The sequence below is a fragment of the Bufo bufo genome, chromosome 1 (assembly GCF_905171765.1).
Source record: "Bufo bufo chromosome 1, aBufBuf1.1, whole genome shotgun sequence".
NCBI lineage: Eukaryota > Metazoa > Chordata > Amphibia > Anura > Bufonidae > Bufo > Bufo bufo.
The window spans coordinates 482511630-482525246 of NC_053389.1; the positions used below are offsets into that span (position 1 = coordinate 482511630).

The 13617-nt window shown below is 43.5% G+C and overlaps 1 protein-coding gene across 1 annotated transcript in view; it reads left to right on the forward strand.

Moving 5' to 3' along the window:
- The window catches only part of TPH2 (tryptophan hydroxylase 2), a 375446-nt gene that overhangs the window by 45705 nt on the left and 316124 nt on the right, over window positions 1–13617 (forward strand). The window lies entirely within an intron of this gene.

The window sequence follows — 13617 nt, forward strand, 5'->3', positions numbered from 1 at the left end:
GGACCCTCTGGGTTGTGGAAAACTCTTTAGGTCAGTCATTAAAACATAGAAAGCATGTAGAATAGCTGTAAATCTACCTGGTGTCTATAGACACAAAAGCATTCAAATGGCTAATAAAAAAAATCACCAAACTGTCAATCAAAGTGGCCAGGAATTGAAGCAAAAAAAGAAAAGAAAAGAAAAAACAAAGAAGTAAAGATGTCATATATTTAAATTTTTCTATGTGAACATCTCGTATCCTGTCTCTAATGCTATACCATAGGTTAATTGTTTTTAAAAGGGCAATTTTATCCTCCAGCCTAGCTCTGCAATGTCCTAATACAGACGTGCACAGCCTTTTCCTTTCTAAGGGCCACATTGTCACACTGTACCACTTAGGCCACAGTAAAACTTGCATGACTATTCCTATCTGAGACATTGATTATATGTGAAAATCATATGCTATAAATATCTCAAACATGAGGGTTCACTTCTGGGACCCAACTAATGAGAGACATTCCTTGTCAGTCTTCTCAGACACGAAGATGCTTTTAAGCAGCCATTTGAGGCTACTCATATTTATTTTCCACGCTCTGCACTGACATCTATGGCCAGGGGCCTTGCTGGGTCAAAACACCCAGCTTGGGCCCCGGATCTTTTGTCCAGGGCCCCAAACATTATGGCCACAGACTATTTTAACTCTTTTGCTGTCCTCATTGATGGAGTCAATGGCTCCCTAATCCACCGCTCACTCTCATAGGCCACAGGCCAATGACTGCCTGAGTCCAAAAGCCAAAGACTCAGGCCGCATACTACTGCAGGGAGTCAGGTGAGTATTTTTTTTTTTTTAAACTACCACTGGGGGAAGATGGTACTGTAGGCCACTATGTAGGGGCTGAGGCGCATTATGACGACAAGTTTTTTTTAATAAGAACTGGAGACACTTCAGGGGGTATGATAAGTGCTGGGGGGCACTAAGGGGGCATTATACCTACTTGGGGAGCCATGTGGGGGGCATTTTAACTATAGGGGACACTATAAGCACTGTGGGGCACTACAGAGGTGCTACAAGGGGCACTATAAGTACTGTGGTCACTATAAGTACTGGAAGCATTACATGGGTGCACTATAATACTGGAAGCACTACAGGGGGCATTATACCTATTTGAGGCAATACAGAGGAGCATTATACTTACTGAGGGCACCACAGAGGGCATTATACATGTTGGTGGCACTACAGGGAGCATTATACGGTACTTACTGAGGGCATAACTAGTAGGGGTACTAAAAGGGGACATTATTACTATAGGAGACTATAGGGGACATTATAAGTACTGAGGACAAGATATGGTGCAAAATCCTACTATGGGTACTACAGGGCATCATTATAACTACTAGGGGCATTACAGTGCCCACTATAAGTACTAGGGTCACTACAGGGGGCTATTATAATTACTGGGGCATAACAGGTGGCTATTAAAATTATTGGGGATTTTAATTATCCCCAATAAATTATAGGAATTATTACTGCTGGAGGCATGATAGGAGGCATTATAACTACTGGGGGCTCTACAAGGAAATATTTTAATTAATTAGGGCTCTACAAGGAGATAAAATATATATATATATATATATATATATATATATTTATATATATATATATATATATATATATATATATATAAAAAATAATTACTAGGGTCTCTACATGGAGGCATTTTAACTACTGGGGCAGTACAAGGGGCTATTTTAATTATTTGGGCTCTATAGAGAGCATACTATCTACTGAGGTACTGTAGGGGGCATTATAACTGCTGGGGGCAATATAGGAGGCATTATAACTACTCAGGGCTCTACAAAGGGGTGTTTTAATTATGGGAGGCTCTATAGGGAGCCTTATGGAGGCACTTTACGAGGCTTTATCAGTACTGGGGGCACAGTGGGACATAATTACTAGTGATGAGTGGCAGGAGCAATATTCGAATTCGCGATATTTTGCGAATATTTGGGCGAATATTCATAATAAATTCATGAATTAGAGAATTTGCGATTATTTTCTTGATTGCGAAAATCGGCAATGTAATATTCACGTAATGCGCGCGCAATACAGGCGTGGGTCACTTTTGCTAAATTTTTCAAGCTGCTAGAAGTTTCCTGAGACTCTAGAAAATGGTAGGCACGGCAGAACATTACAATACCTTTATATGCAAATAGAGTGCTCCAATATATTTGCGAACTAACTAACTAACTAACTAACTAACTAACTAACTAACTATCTAATCTAATAAGTTTGACACACCAAAGCACAGAGCACAGCAATGACACTACTGTCTCTCTCAAAAATGCAAAAAAATTCAGAAAATGGCTGCTTGGGAGGGTCTTATATAGTAAAGGGGTAGGCAACTTTCCTATTGGTTGCTTGGGATGTTGCTAAGCTCTGACAAAGACATCGCAGCCTTCTGATTGGCCCACAAGCAAGAAGCAGGGAGAGATCATGTGTTCAAGTTTAAAAAAATCTAGAATACTCGCGTATACGAATACATAGCACTATATTCTAAATATTCGCAAATTCTCGAAGTGGAATAAGGAGAGCACTACTACTATTAGGTCACTCTCAAGGAACATTATCATTGTAGGAGGCACCATTACTAATAAAGGATCTAAGAAAGGAAATTATTACTATTGGTGTGACTTTTGGGAGTACTTTGCGGACTATCCGTATGACACTGTTATCTCTACAGTATAGTATGTATATGGGGGCATTGGTGAGTACAGGGGGCAAAGTATTGAGGTAGCAGGAGCATAACACAACATAACATCTATGTGTGGCAAACTCTGCAGAGACCAGACACAGCTGAAAGATGTCGCCATGTGTTGTCTGGGATAAATGGAGAAGATGAGGAAAAAGAACATCTACATGAGAGGAGACAGCACTTGATGTAACAGGCATACGGTGCTGTATTCTCCTGTCCAAATATGATTTTAGCGCTGGAGCTGGGAGGTTGGGGCTTGGGCCCCAAACCTTTTGAGATCCTAACAATGCCCCTGTTTATGATCATCGCAAGTAAAACTGAAGTTTTCTGCATGAAAAAGATGTGGTGCACCATGGGATACACAAAGACAGGCATTGTGGAACGTATGCACCTCTGCACCAATGGCTTAGGTAGGTTTAGCATAGGACCCGCCTGACCTGAGACCACCTTGGTGCTTGGTAGGTGGGCTTAGATGTGTTTTGATCAAAATATATTGACTAAGTGCCTCAGATATTATCATATCAGAGTGTGGACTTTGTCCATATATAATGCTTGCATCAACTTTACTAAGTGCATTATTATCTTATTTCTGGGGTTTTCTTCGATAATATGGCCAGGGACATCCGCACATTTGTATATCATATCGTGCAGGATGTTTTTATCTTAGTTTTTTCTGTGGAATTTTTTTGAACGTATGCACCTCTGCCACAGCCAAACTGCAAGTCACATATTGAAAAATTAGAATGATGTCTCTGGTTGTCAGTGGTCACTTAACAATAGAATAATAGGTTGGTTACCACACTGTATGCCAGTAAAGGCCCCTTTACACAAGCTGACTGATCAGACAATTATCAGGATCAAACCATTAGATACTAATAATAGCCTGATCCTCAGTGAGAACTGAATTTACATTTACAGTGAGCCCCAGTGGGAGCCAATGTAGAGGATGGGAGTGGTAGCAGCCCTGATGTAGTGTTGTAGTGTCACGGTGTCATACCTCAGGCTGTTTATCCCTGGTGTCCGTTGCAGTTAAAGTTATAGTACTGAAGAATGAGGCCAGAGTTAAATATAACAAAGTCCTTTTTACTAAGTGCAACGTAGAACTGGAATTACAGTAGCAGCAGGCTTTAGTGCAATACTTCTCTGGCAGCAGCAAGGACATGGAGATAGGGTGATTGGTGTTGATTCAGCACTTAGGTGATGCTGACCTAGTGGTTGTTTGGTGATGAGGGTGTCTTTAGCCATATTCCCTCACTCCACAGCAGGGTCTGTAGAACCTGAATTTAGCAGTTCACTCTGCTTTCTTTATCTACTCAAGGCTTTACTTGAGGCAATTTAGTGATGGTTCTCTCTGGAGAATCCTCTGTAGGAGAAGGAGCACTGCAGTCTGTGTCCTCTCCACTCTGTGTCTAGACATAAACTCCTCCTCCTGGCAGGAGGCAGGACCAGCCCACTCCTACCAAGAAGTGTGAGTGGTCCTGCTTCCTGCCAGGAGGGGGAGTTGCAGGTTGCCTGAATGGTGGGCCTGTGTAAAAAGGCCATAAAGGCCTGTGTAAAAGGGCCTTAAAGGGTTTGTCCAGGATAAGAAAAACATGATTGCTATCTTCCAAATACAGCACCTCACCAGTACACATGTTGTACATGCTCTTGCATGCCATTGCCATCTCCATTTATTTTAATGAGGCTCAGCTGCAATACCACACAGAACCTATTGACAGGCGTAGTGCTCTTAGGGCTCATGCACACGGCCGTTTCCCCGCTCTGGCCGTATTGCGGCCTGCATATGGCGGGTCCGCAATACACAGGGCACTGGCCGTGTGCATCCTGCATCCTGGATGCGGACCCATTCACTTGAATGGGTCCGCAAAACCAGAGATTCAGTGCGGAAGCACGGATCGGAACCCCACAGAAGCACTATGGTGTGCTTCCGTGGTGTTTCTGGCCGTGCCTCCTCAAAGCAAAAAAGGAGTGCATGCACTACTTTATTGCGGTGCGGACCATCGGATGCGGATCGCGGACCCCATTCAAGTGAATGGGTCTGTGATCCGCATGCGTCTGCCCCATGGTCGATGCCCGTGCATTGCGGACTGCAATTTGTGGTCTGCAGCACGGGCCCAGAGCCCTTACGTTCATTAGCCCTTAGGGCTCATGCACACGACTGTATGGCTTTTTAAGTGTTTTGCGGTCCGTTTTTTACGGATCCGTTGTTCCGTTTTTTGTTTCTGTTTCCTTTCTGTTTTTCCGTTCCGTTTTTCCGTATGCCACATACAGTATACAGTAATTACATAGAAAAAATTGGGCTGGGCATAACATTTTCAATAGATGGTTCAGCAAAAACGGAACGGATACGGAAGACATACGGATGCATTTCCGTATGTGTTCCGTTTTTTTTGCGGACCCATTGACTTGAATGGAGCCAAGCACCTTGATTTGCGGACAAGAATAGGACATGTTCTATCTTTTCACAGTACGGAAATACGAAAATACTGAAACGGAATGCACACGGAGACACTTCAGTTTTTTTTGCTGAACCATTGAAATGAATGGTTCAGTATATGTACCGCATACTGAACTCAAACGGCCAGTATACTGAACGCAAAATACTGTCGTGTGCATGAGCCCTTATAGTGAGAAAGCAGCTATATTTTTCTTATTCTGGACAAACCCTTTGGGCTATCTGCACAACATTTGAAAGCAAAGAACCTGCACGGTTTCTCGAGCAGATTTCTATACATTGCATGTGAATTTTCCACAGATCACTTAGGCCCCTTTCACACTGGCGAGTATTCCGCGCGGATGCGATGCGTGAGTTGAACGCATTGCACCCGCACTGAATCCGGACCCATTCATTTCTATGGGGCTGTTCACATGAGGGGTGATTTTCACACATCACTTGTGCGTAGCGTGAAAATCGCAGCATGCTCTATATTCTGAGTTTTTCACGCAATGCAGGCCCCATAGAAGTGAATGGGGCTGCTTGAAAATCGCAAGCATCCGCAAGCAAGTGCGGATGCGGTGCGATTTTCACGCATGGTTGGTAGGTGACGATCGGGATGGGGACCCGATCTTTATTATTTTCCCTTATAACGTGGTTATAAGGGAAAATAATAGCATTCTGAATACAGAATGCATAGTAAAATAGCGCTGGAGGGGTTAAAAAAAAATAAAAAAATAATTAAACTCACCTTAATCCACTTGCTCGCGCAGCCTGGCTTCTCTTCTGTCTCCTTCTTTGCTGATTGCAGGAAAAGGACCTGTGGTGACGTCACTCCGGTCATCACATGGTCCATCACATGATCTTTTACCATGGTAAAAAATCTGCAACGTGTTCAGGTACCCTAAAATGGGTTGTCTCACTTCAGCAAATGGCATTTGTCGTGTAGATAAAGTTAATACAAGGCACTTACTAATATATTGTGATTGTCCATTTTGCCTCCTTCGCTGGCTGGATTAATTTTTCCATCACATTATACACTTCTCGTAACCAGGGGTTTTGACGACCCTGCAATCCATCAGCAGTGGGCGTGTTTGTACTCTATAAGAAAAAGCACGGCCACCAATGATGGATTGCAGGTTGATCGTAACCATGGAAACGAGCAGTGCATAATGTGATGAAAAAATGAATGACGCTGGCAAAGGAAGCAATATGGACAATCACAATACATTAGTAAGTGTCTTGTATTAACTTTATCTACATGATAAACACCATTTGCTGAAGTGAGACAACCCCTTTAAGCTATGGAATTACCTTCTACAGGTGAAACTTGAAAAATTTGAATATCGTGCAAAAGTCCATTTATTTCAGTAATGCAAATTAAAAGGAATTGCATTAATGCAGCTGAAAATTAGAATTTGGTGAAAAGGTTCAATATTCTAGTCTCAAAGTGTCACCCTCTAGTCAGCTAATTAATCCATACCCCCTGAGCAAAGGGTACCTCAAAATTGTGACTTTGGGGTTTCATAAACTGTAAGCCATAATCATCCAATTATACCAAATAAAGGCTTGAAATATCTCACTTTGCATGTAATGAGTCTATCTCATATGTTATTCAATAATGGAGAGTGAATCTAAATCGCACATCCTCATTAATATGCTTTGATAAATAAACTGTGAAAAACGACAGCAAGATAAGACATGGCTCTACAGCCCTATTGTCAATCTATTGCTGTGCACTATTAGGAGGCATTAGTATACAGTCTGATCAAAGAGCATAGGCCCACTTACCGCGACAAGGTTGCCTCTTACAAGTAGGGACCTACTCTAACTTTGGCGCGGCACTGTGCGGCGACCGTCGCGCCCCCACGCTGCACCAACAGGCAAAGGGACCCAGTAGCCACACAAAGCATAGTAATGAGGATGTGCGATTTAGATTCACTCTCCATTGTTGAATATATTGTATAGTCTTTCCTTTTTTCTGGATCAGCACTCCTCCCCATTCGGCGCAGGTGCTTTTAAATTAGCAGAAGTCTGCAAAGGGTTTATAATTCCTATCACCTCTCAGTTGGAGTTCCTGAGAGGCTGTGAACAGGTGAGCTCTTTGGAACCTGTTCACATTATGCGGTGCTGGATGGTGGCCGTCGCTGCTTTTGTGCTGTGCTGGTGGAGTGATGGGGCCCAGGGCCTAGGAGGCTTTGCCGCACAGTGAGGGCCCTGTGTGGCTACTGGGTCCCTTTGCCTGTTGGTGCAGTGTGGGGGCGCGACGGTCACCGCACAGTGCCGCGCCAAAGATAGAGTAGGTCCCCACTTGTAAGAGGCAACCTTGTCGCGGTAAGTGGGCCTATGCTCTTAGTGCATAGCATAAGATCACTCCGGTCATCACATGGTCCATCACATGATCTTTTACCATGGTGATGGATTATGTGATGGATCATGTGATGACCGGAGTGACGTCACCACAGGTCCTTTTCCTGCAATCAGCAAAGAAGGAGACAGAAGAGATGCCGGCTGCGCGAGCAAGTGGATTAAGGTGAGTTTAATTTTTTTAAAATTTTTTTTTAACCCCTCCAGGGCTATTTTACTATGCATTCTGTATTCAGAATGGTATTACTTTCCATTATAACCATGTTATAAGGGAAAATAATACAATCTACAGAACACCGATCCCAAGCCCGAACTTCTGTGAAGAAGTTTGGGTTTGGGTACCAAACATGCGCGATTTTTCTGACGCGAGTGCAAAACGCATTACAATGTTTTGCACTCGCGCGGAAAAATTGTGCATGTTCCCGCAACGCACCCGCACCTTTTCCCGCAACGCCCGTGTGAAACCAGCCTTAAAATAGGGAAATCTGCACAAAAATTTGCACAAGCAATTGACATGCTGAGGATTTCTACATCCAAACTGCAGGCTATTCTCCCCACGGTATAAAAAGCAAAGTGTACTTGACATTTGTGAAATCTCATACACTTTGCTGCTACTGTATTACACTGCATTTTTTCTGCATGTAAATGCACATTGAAAAAACGCTCGTAATCTGCAACGTGTTCAGGTACCCTAAAAGGGGTTGTCTCACTTCAGCAAATGGCATTTGTCGTGTAGATAAAGTTAATACAAGGCACTTACTGATATACTGTGATTGTCCATATTGCCTCCTTCGCTGGCTGGATTCATTTCTCCATCACATTATACACTTTTCGTAACCAGGGGTTTTGACGACCCTGCAATCCATCAGCAGTGGACGTGTTTGTACTCTATAAGAAAAAGTGCTGGCTCCCAGTGGCGCACATAGAGAAGTAAGGGCCTCATAGCAGAGATCAAACAGGCCCCCCACACAGGACAGAAGAGTTCCGCCTAAACCCTTTCCAATGACTGTTGGGGCATTTTTTAAACTGCCTCATTTGCTAGAAGTTGTTCTTTTAGAGCAGGCATCCTCAAACTGCGGCCCTCCAGCTGTTGCAAAACTACAACTCCTAGCATGGCTGAACAGCCTACAGGTATCAGCCTACAGCAGGGCATTGTGGGAGTTGTAGTTTTACAACAGCTGGAGGGCCGCAGTTTGAGGATGCTTGCTTTAGAGGGTAGAGTCCTGACCAAGTTTTTACCTCCTGTAGAAAAGAGGATGATCGCAACTGGGCCCCCTCCTGCCCTGGGCCCCATAGCAGTTGCATGGTCTGCCGCTATGATAGTTACAACCCTGCTGGCCTCTTTGGTGGCTGGGACTGCAGGAGTACGGATAGTCCAGCACTTTTTCCTATAGTGTGCAAGCACGGCCACCAATGATGGATTGCAGGTTGATCGTAACCATGGAAACGAGCAGTGCATAATGTGATGAAAAAATGAATGATGCTGGCAAAGGAAGCAATATGGACAATCACAATACATTAGTAAGTGTCTTGTATTAACTTTATCTACATGATAAACACCATTTGCTGAAGTGAGACAAACCCTTTAAGCTATGGAATTACCTTCTACAGGTGAAACTTGAAAAATTTGAATATCGTGCAAAAGTCCATTTATTTCAGTAATGCAAATTAAAAGGAATTGCATTAATGCAGCTTAAAATTAGAGTTTTGTGAAAAGGTTCAATATTCTAGGCTCCAAGTGTCACACTCTAGTCAGCTAATTAATCCATACCCCCTGAGCAAAGGGTACCTCCAAATTGTGACTTTGGGGTTTCATAAGCTGTAAGCCATAATCATCCAATTATACCAAATAAAGGCTTGAAATATCTCACTTTGCATGTAATGAGTCTATCTCATATGTTATTCAATAATGGAGAGTGAATCTAAATCGCACATCCTCATTAATATGCTTTGATAAATAAACTGTGAAAAACTACAGCAAGATAAGACATGGCTCTACAGCACTATTGTCAATCTATTGCTGTGCACTATTAGGAGGCATTAGTATACAGTCTGATCAAAGAGCATAGGCCCACTTACCGCGACAAGGTTGCCTCTTACAAGTGGGGACCTACTCTAACTTTGGCGCGGCACTGTGCGTCGACAATCGCGCCCCCACACTGCACCAACAGGCAAAGGGACCCAGTAGCCACACAAAGCATAGTAATGAGGATGTGCGATTTAGATTCACTCTCCATTGTTGAATATATTGTATAGTCTTTCCTTTTTTCTGGATCAGCACTCCTCCCCATTCGGCGCAGGTGCTTTTAAATTAGCAGAAGTCTGCAAAGGGTTTATAATTCCTATCACCTCTCAGTTGGAGTTCCTGAGAGGCTGTGAACAGGTGAGCCCTTTGCACCTGTTCACATTATGCGGTGCTGGACGGTGGCCGTCGCTGCTTTTGTGCTGTGCTGGTGGAGTGATGGGGCCCAGGGCCTAGGAGGCTTTGCCGCACAGTGAGGGCCCTGTGTGGCTACTGGGTCCCTTTGCCTGCTGGAGCAGCGTGGGGACGCAACGGTCGCCGCACAGTGCCGCGCCAAAGATAGAGTAGGTCCCCACTTTATAGAGGCAACCTTGTCACGGTAAGTGGGCCTATGCTCTTAGTGCATAGCATAAGATTGACAATAGTGCTGTAGAGCCATGTCTTATCTTGCTGTAGTTTTTCACAGTTTATTTATCAAAGCATAGTAATGAGCATGTGCGATTTAGATTCACTCTCCATTATTGACTATCTCATATGTTAGTTTCACCTTTTAAGTTGCATTACTGAAATAAATGAGCTTTGCACGATATTCCCATTTTTCGGGTTTCACCTGTATATCTTGTATGCAGACGTTGCTGTTAGATATAATCCTTTTGTCAGTCAGTAATGAGACTATGTCCGATGTGCAGTGCACTTCACATAAAACAATCTCACCCACACAACGTATATGGCTGTCAGACATTTGATTGCCGGCTGCTTCTAAACAAGCCATAAGTGCTGAACCTTTAGAGAAGCTCTTCCAGGCCTCGTTTATAGTTGCCTTTTACATAAATTTCTTATGCACCGGCTTTACTGCCATCCCATTTACACCTGACCCTCTGGTCCCTAAGCACGCCTTATAACTCACGGCTTTGTAACCCAGCAAACAATGAATTCTAAAGAAAATGTCAGCCGTGATTTCATTGAGCTTCCCTCTGACAGGATTAGCATGAGTTAGGGCATGACATAGGTGTACAGACAATAAATGGGGAAAGTTTGTAATTCACTCGTAGAACGCCCGAGCTAAAAACAGAAAAGGTGGCAGATGAGTTATAGCTTTAAATGCTCAGCGCTTAAACAGTGCGCAGCAGGGCGCTTTACCTCATAAACCACTGTAAACAGAATATTTCTACCTTCACAAACAAGAAGAGATCAGACATTTCTTTCCCAACTGTTAAGATTTCCGTCTGTCCATTGGATTGTGAAGAGTAGATTAATCATAGAGTCGTAGAAATATTACTTTATTGCCAGCTATAATGAGTATTGGGATTCCTATGATGAGCTCCACTATTCAGCTGCCTGCCATCTTTATAGATCATGGTGGATTAATGAAAGCCCAGATAAACAGTCCATCCTGTTGCTGTTTAATCAAGAATTACTCCAGATGGTTAGACCCCATGGGATTATCCCACCAATCATTTAAACCAACATTTTATTCCCTTCCATCTCGGTGCGGAAGACACAGGAAAACCGTATATATTCGCTGTCTAATTCCATTAGGCCGGTTTACAACGCTACTTTCTTCAAGCATATACAAAAAGGAGAGACGCGTTACTGGCGCTCAGCTTCAAACATGTCAGCACTTTGAAGTGGACCGGTTTATCGGAATTTAATTTCAGCCTCAAAGTGGCAATTTCCTTTTCAGCTGATATATTATTTTTTTCGCCGCCTGCAACATCTGGAAAATAAAAGGGGTTCAAATTAAGATTGATATCTTCCATCTTTTGTCGAATAATGAAAAGCTCATTTGTATTCGGCGAATAACAAGAAATGTATGCAGAGCGCTGACATTTACAACATCTCTACTTATTGTGTGCGTGTTTTATAGCATATTTTAAGCCCCTGTACGTGTTTCTTTTATGGTGCTGAAAAACTGCACAGTATATATGTGCAATACCCTTAAATAACAAAAACAGACTTTTCTCAAATTTGCTGTGATATTTCATAGTTTATAATGCAGTTAAATCACTTGACATCCTAATCTCGGGAGACATAAAAATGGAAAGGATTCACTGGAACTGTTTTTACTTAAAGTTCTGCTTACAGAGAAATTTCCATGCCGTGTAGAAATAAAGCTTGTATTATAATAATACCGTTGATGTTTTATAACCCATTTACAACAATTTCTCACAGTGCTCCATGCTGGTAAATTTTCTTGAGTTTGATTTAACGCAGGGATTATCAACCCTTTTCTCAAGTGCATCTAAAGGACCTTCTAAGTTTGCTTTGGCTTGAGTGTCATTTAAACAACTCAGACTGAAGCATCATTGATAAACAAGTTGAGCTAAAGAACACGGGAACTGTCAGTTTAAAGGGGCTCTATCACCAGGAAATTCACAGAGGGTAGGCCCAAGCCGCTCTGTGCACACTTGCTTCTCCTGCTTCCTCTGCTAGCTTCTCCCTCTCCTTCCAGGTCCCTGCATAGGCATCTCATATTGCCCTGCTAATCAAGAAGGAGAGGAGGGGCTGGCAGAGTAAGGGTCCATTCACACGTCCGCAAAATAGTTCCGCAATTTTACTGAACGTGTGCGGAACCATTCATTCTTAATGGAGCCGCAAAAGATGAGGACAGCACACCGTGTGCTGTCTGCATCCGCACTTCTGTTCCGCGACCCTGCAAAAAAATAGAACATGTCCTATTGTTGTCCGCAGACACGGATAAGAAAGTGCATTTCTATTATAGTGACGGCCATGTGCGGTCCGCAAAATGCGGAACGCACATGGCCAGTGTCCGTGTTTTGCAGATCCGCAATTTGCGGACCGCAAAACAGTTGCGGATGTGTGAATGGACCCTAAGAAGTGGGGGCAATGGTGCACAGAGTGTCTTTGGACCCCCTAAGTGCATTTAACTGCTAATTTCTATATTACAGAATAAAGCAACAGATTGCTAATGGAACTAGCCCTACAAGACATTGTGCCTGGTGCACCAGGGAATTTCCTGCTGAAAGACTCCCTTTAAATCAAAGTTTTATTAAAGAGAACTGGTCACATCAAGAATTCAATCTGATCTGCAGGCAGCAAGTTATAGAGCAGGTGTTACAGGCAGTGGTTTTGGACGCACTGTCCCAACTAACTGGTTTGGCTTTGGTCTAAACCTAAGGGCATTGTCCTGGTGGTCCCTTGGTATTCACCCTTTAAACAGGTATCTCGACTTCGCTGCAAGAAACCAACTAGGCCATTACCTCCATGAGTAGTTCTGGTGTAGTTTTCAGCTGACCCATGAGGATCGGAGACACCAGTCCAGGCATCAAGGGGTCAGGCAATATCCGTAGTCAGGAGACAGGCAGAGGTCAGGGCAGGCATTGTGCTAATATGTATGGTCAGGGAAGGCGTCAGTTTTCCAATCCGCGAACAGGATAAGGTCAGGGTAGGTGGCTAGGAGACAGAGTTGGTTGTAAAGCTGGAGTTTGGTACACGGAAGTCAGACAGAGAATGACATCTTTGCTGGTAACTAGAGATTAGATAACCTAAAGCTTAGGAACCTTCCTGTTGGCTGGGGACACATTTGGACATGTGTGTGCTGGCCCTATAAGAGTGCATGCGTACACTAAGGAGCAGGCTGGGACGCCTGTATACACTGAGAAGGATACTGGTGGCTGGGAGCGCAGTTGGCAGGAGACCAAGGCTAGATCATGGCTGGGTAAGTATCGCAGCATCCATGCCCACAGGGGAGAGTGGGTTCATGGCAGGCACAGACTGCTGACATAAGAGCAGTAGGAGCTGAGCAGATTGACTCACACAGTGATTGATAACCATGTATATATGCAGTGATTGATAAGCCTTTAAGTCTCTGAGTAGGACTA